The sequence below is a fragment of the Sarcophilus harrisii genome, chromosome 2 (genome assembly GCF_902635505.1).
Source record: "Sarcophilus harrisii chromosome 2, mSarHar1.11, whole genome shotgun sequence".
Lineage (NCBI taxonomy): Eukaryota > Metazoa > Chordata > Mammalia > Dasyuromorphia > Dasyuridae > Sarcophilus > Sarcophilus harrisii.
In genome coordinates this window covers 22,010,973-22,016,972 of record NC_045427.1, presented here as the reverse complement: position 1 = coordinate 22,016,972, position 6,000 = coordinate 22,010,973, and positions in this window count along the sequence as shown.

Below are 6,000 nucleotides of genomic sequence, written 5' to 3'. Positions count from 1 at the left end.
GTCAGAGCCCGAAGGGACATCAGGCGTCTGACAGCTCAGCCCCTTCCCTGAGAGACGATAGGCCCAGAGAGAAGGGGCTCCGCTAAGGGACCCCAGCAAGGAGTAACTCAGGCAGCCCGGAATCCAGGGGCCCCTGAAAGCGTGTGTGTGACACAGGGGAGAGAGGCTGAAGGGGGACCCTGGGGCTGGGCCCCGGAGCCAGGGCCACTAGGCCACTAGGCTTGGAGCTCCTGGAGGGGAGGGCAGAGACTGGCTCTTTCCAGCCTGTTTCCACCTAATGTTCAGCAGACACTGAGGCCACAGAGGGATGCCATTCTAGCTTCCTGACTCTCTACCCAAGTACTGTGGTCTTTGGAGGAGTCTGGTTTCTTTCTAGCTTTCTTCCAGTCTCCTTCCTTCCTTCTTCCCACTTTCCCTTCCTTCCTTCCCTTCCTCCTTCCCTTCTTTCCTTCCTTCCTTCCTTCCTTCCCTCCCTCCCTCCCTCCCTCTCCTTCCTCCCTCCCTCTCCTTCCCTCCCCCCTCTCCCTTCCTTCCTTCCTTCCTTCCTTCCTTCCTTCCTTCCTTCCTTCCTTCTTTCCTTCCTTCTTCCTTCTTCCCTCCCTCTCCCTTTCCTTCCTTCCATCTCTTCTTCTCTTCCCTTCCTTTCTCCTCTCTCTCTCTCTCTCTCTCTCTCTCTCTCTCTCTCTCTCTCTTTCTCTCTCTCTTCTCTCTCTTCTCTCTGTTTCTTTCTCCTCCACCTTCCCCCCCTCCCCAGTAAGAGTCTCAGAAGAGCAGAAACACCTCCTCAGCATGGAGCCGGAGCCTCTGCTGGGTCCCTCATGTCACAGGAGGCAGCTCCTTCCTCCTGTCCTTTGCCTCCCTGTCCCCCCACTATACCAAGCACTGAGACTTTCACCTGCTCTCCCCTCCCCCTCCCGCCTTGGGGCTCTGGGAGGACTAGCTGGGTCTGAGCTAGAAATCTCCTGGTGTCATGGTGATGGGCACCATGGAGATGGGAGGAGAGGCCGGGGCCTCAGGGACGCAAGTGTGCAGAGGAAGCTCTTTGTCTGAGCCTGGAGGCAAGGCTGAAACCCTGATCTCTCCATCCTTCTCTGGCTCGGGCTCCTGCTCCTCTCCTTCCTTTTTCTCTTCTTTTCTCCGTTCCTTCTCTTTTCTCATCCATATTTAGAGGGGCAAAGTAGGGGTCCTGAAGTCTGGGAGCGCCCCAGGCCCTGCCACAAGAGCCACAGGACAGTGATTTCATGAGCCCACAGTCCCAGGCTTCCCAGGCTTCCTTGCAAACCTTTTAGCAGGATTATTCATTCGGGAATGTATGTGGCACTGGCTAACATTCGCTGACGTCATTACCGAGTTTCCAAGCCACTTTACCCACAGCATCTCCTATGAGCCCTCCAATGCCCCCAGAGATCAGGCCACAGGCCTTTATTACAGACCTCCCCTGGGCTGGGCCCTGTCCTTGGAACCAAGGGCTTAAAAGAGAACCAGTACCTGCCTTCAGGGAGCTAAGTGGGAAGCTTAGCTGTAGCCAGATAATTGAATATTTAATATATATGAAATAGACGTGAGTATACACAAAATACAATATTTACAAGGTAATTTGGTGGCAGGTGGGAGAAAGTAACATCTGTGGGAACCACAGAATCATAGATTTATAACCGGAAGGAACCTTAGTGGTCATAGAGCCCAACCCCCTCATTGGACAGATGAGTAAACTGAGGCACAGAGTAAACTGAGCATTTAATGAATCACTTGGGGTAGGAAGGATTTCTTCTGCTGTCCTCCGGACTCTGTTAGGCCTTGGGCTATACAGGACAGAACTAGTGGTGGTGTAGGGGACAGGGTAGCCAGGAATATTAACTGGAGAAAGTGGGATTTCTGGAAATGTTCAGTCAGAACTCAGACTGTCCGAATCCTGCCTTTCTCTCCTGCTGGTGCTGGACAGACGACTCCACTTAATCCTGTAATACTCAGGTTATTAATTTTTGAGTTATTAATTTATTTAAGAAGGGAGAAAATGGTAAGGGTGGTGGGCAGGGAAAAAGGGTGGGGAAAATGGGGGGGAGGCCCAGGGAAAATTGGGATTTTAAATTAAAAAAGGGCCTTGGTTTTATTTTGGAGGGCAAAGCCGAAAATTTTGCTTTGAGGCCCGTGGGGGAAACCCCTTTACTTGCCCAAGAAAGTCCTTCCAGTTCCCTCTCACCCACATCCCCAAGTGTAGTGAAAAACCCGGAAGGTTGTGGATCTTTTGATTTAGACCTTGGGAGCCAAAAAATAGTTCTCTTTGGGTCTCAAAAAATTTGGTTCAGACCTTTCCTTCCTTTCCCCTTCCTTTCCTTTTTTTCTCCTTCCCCTTCCTTCCGTTCTTTTTCTTTCTTCTTTTTTCCCCTTTTTTTTTTTCCTTCCTTCTTCCCTTCCTTTTCCTTCCCCTTCCTTTTTTCTTTTTTTTTTCTTTCTTTTTTCCCCCTTTTCCTTTTTCCTTTTTCCCCTTTTTTCCCTTCTTTCTTTCTTTTTCTTCCTTTCTTCCTTTTCCCTTTTTTTTTTTTCCCTTTTCCTTCTTTCTTTCTTTTCTTCTTCTTTTTTTTTCTTTTTTCCTTTTTTTTTTTTTTTTCTTTCTTCTTTTTTCTTTTCTTCCCCCCCCTTCCTTCCTTCCTTCCTTCCTTCCTTTTTTCCTTCCTTCCTTCCTTTTCTCCTCCTTTCTTTTCCTCTCTCTTTTTCTTTTTTTAAACAAAGTATTTTTATTTTCCAAATACATGTAAGGATAGTTTTCAATATTTCTTTTTGTAAGACTTTGTGTTCCAAATTTTCCTCCCTCCCTTCCTTTTCCCCCCCTTCCCCAAGACAGCAAGTAATCTGATAGAGGTTAAAGATGTGCAATTCTTTTAAATATATTTCTTATCTCTCATGTCGAGCAAGGAAAATCAGATAAAAGGGGAAAAAACATGGGAAAGAAAAAATAAACAAAAAGTGAAAATACTATGTTTTGAATAATTCTCTCTCTGGAAGTGGCTGGCTCTGTCATCACCAGTCTATTGGGATTGCCTTGAATCACCTCATTGTTGAAAAACAAGTCCACCCGGGATTAAAATCTTCTTTTGCTGTGGACAATTTCTTTGGTTCTCCACTTTACCATCGTTCATGTGAGTCTATGACCTTTCTACCCTAGATCCATGATTTCATGAAATGGGAGTTTCAGACCCATTTCCTAGAGAAAAAGGCCAAGACTAACCTCTAGCTTCAGAATCCGGATCTGGCGGAAGAGAAGCAAGGCCTGGGGTGAGATGCCCATTTGCCTTAGGGGCCTCAAGGTGGAGGCTAACCCACTTTGGAGTTTGATTGTGGGGGATTCTTTTCTTAGTGTTTCTGCTCTTCTGAGACTCTTGCTGGGGAGGGGGGAAAGGTGGAGGAGAAAGAAACAGAGAGAGAAAAGAGAGAGAGGAGAAGGAAGGAAGGAAGGAAGAAGGGAGGGAAGGAAGGAAGGAAGGAGGGAAGGAAGGAAGAAGGAAGGAAGGAAGGAAGGAAGGAAGGAAGGAAGGAAAGAGGAAGGAAGGAAGAAAAGAGGAAGGAAGGAAGGGGAGGGGGAAGGAAGGAAGGAAGGAAGGAGGAAGGGGAAAGAAAGGGAGGAGGAAGGGAAAAAGGAAGGAAAAAAAAAGAAGGGAAGGAAGGAAGGAGGAAGGAAGGAAGGAAGAGAAGAGGAAGGAAGGAAGGAAGGAAGGAAGGAAGGAAGGAAGGAAGGAGGGAAGGAGGGGAAGGGAAGGAAGGAAGGAAGGAAGGAAGGGGGAAAAGGAGGGGGAAAGGGGAGGAAGGAAGGAAGGAAGAAAAGGAAGGAAGGAAGGAAGGAAGGAAGGAAGGAAGGGGAAAGGAAGGAAGGAAGGAAGGAAGGAAGAAAGGAAGGAGGAAAGGAAGGAGGGAAGTCACCGGCCTCGGTGACCGGGGGGCAAAGCAGCCTGAGAGCAGAAGGGCTTCCCTTCGGTCTATCCCCAGGTACAATAAATCCCCATTAGGCATAATAAATATCTGTTGGGAAATGTTTGTTGATTGGATTGCCCCAAACTTTAGGGACCTAAGATCATATTCTGCCTTGTTTCCGGCCCCCGTCTCGGATTGAACCCTTTGGAAAGGGACAATTTCAGCCTGAAGGCCGGTTCCTTTTGAGGGCGCGGGGCGGTGTCGGTTCCGGGCCCGGCCCCCGGGCCCCTCCCGGTTGCTCCGCTCAAGGGGGGGCCCTCGCCTGGGAAATTAGCCCCCGCCTTTCCCGGCTCAAAAGCTTCGTTATCCCGGAGCCCACCCGCCGATGAATAAATAAACACGTGTGGATGGAGTGACAGGTTTGCCGGGCAGCCCGGGGGATGACGGACAGCGCCGTCACCCGCCTCGGCCTTTCCAGAGACTTCCCTGAAAGGAAGGAACGGGAAAATAAGGAGAAGAATTTGGGGGTGTCTGGAATTTTCAGTGTTTCTCAGCTCCCACTGGCAGAGCTCCATTTTCCGGATGAGAACACTGAGGCTGGGAGCGGCCGGTGACTGAGGGAGGATTCCCGCCTCCGGTCCGGACCTGGGGAGAATCCGCGCGGTTTCCCAGCGTTTGGAGGGCTGTGCGGCGGAGGGGGAATTATTCGAATTCAGGGCAGCCCCTGAGCCCGGCACTAACGGCGCCCGAGCCGCCGGTGATGCAATTGAACGCTAGGATGGGATTTCAATTCAATTCAATTCGACCCGCGCCTTTGGGTCCAGAAGCCGGAGCGCTGTTTGCCTAGTCCAGTTCAACAGGTCCCCCCTCCCCCGCCCCTCTATTCTTCCTCCCTCCGCTGGACCGCCCCCTCCCCCGCATTTTGAGGCCCCCGCTGTCCCGAGGGGCCGGCCCACGTGTTCTCGGTGGCGTCCCCGGGCTGAGGCGGGGGCCTCAGTTTCCCCATCCGTCACTTGAGGGAGAGGCGGTCTTTGACGTCAGAGGTGGGGGTTTAAGTCCCGCGTCACTCCCCGGGGGTCACTTTCCCTTTCTCGGTTTCCTCATCCGGAAAAAAGAGGGTTGGCCCGGCTGGCTCCGGGTACCGCCAGCTCCAAGTTCTTCGCTTCCAGGATCGCCCTCCGAGGGCTTCGTTGAATGAGGCTGGCTTTCCCAGCCTGCTGGGGGTGGGTGGGGCGGGGGACTTCCAGACTCTCCTTTACGGTTCTTAGCCGACAGACAAAGCCGCCTGCTTCCCATGGGGATGGGGGCAGGGCGGCAGGCGGTGGACAGCCGGGGAAAAGCGAGCCTACTCCCACTATATTTGGACTCTGGGTACAATGGATTCAAATGTCTCCTCTGCCCCGCCCCCCTCCCCCGTCTCTCTCTGTCTTTGTCTCTCTCTCTGTTTCTCTCTATATCTCTCTATCTTTCTGTCTCTGTCTATCTCCTCTCTGTCTCTGTTTTTCTGTCTCTCTCTCTGTGTTTTTCTGTCTGTCTCTCTGTCTCTCTCTCTCTGTCCCTCTTCTCTTCTCTGTTCCTCTGTCTTTTTCTGTTTTCTCTTCTCTCTCTGTCTTTTTTTTCTTCTCTCTGTCTCTTCGTCTGTCTTCTCTTGTCCCTCTTTTCTCTGTCTCTCCCTGTCTGTTTCTGTTTCTCTGTCTCTCTCTATTTCTCTCTCTCTGTCTCTCTCTCTCTGTCTCTCTCTCTGTCTCTCCTCTCTGTCTCTGTTTTTCTGTCTCTCTCTCTGTCTGTCTGTCTCTCTGTCCCTCTCTCTCTTTTTCTCCTTCTCTCTTGTTTTGTTCCCTCTCTGTCTCTTTTTTTCCCTTCTCTCTCCTCTGTCCCTTCTCTCTCTCTCTTCTCCTTTCTCTGTTCTCTTTTGTCTCTGTCTCTCTTGTCTCTCTCTCTCTGTCTCTGTCTTCTTGTCTCTCTCTCTTGTCTCCCCTCTGTCTCTCTCTCTATCTGTCTCTCTTGTCTCTGTCTCTTGTCTCTTTGTCTCTCTCTCTCTTCTCTTGTCTCTGTCTCTGTCCCCTCTCTCTGTTTTGTTTCTCTCTCTCCCGT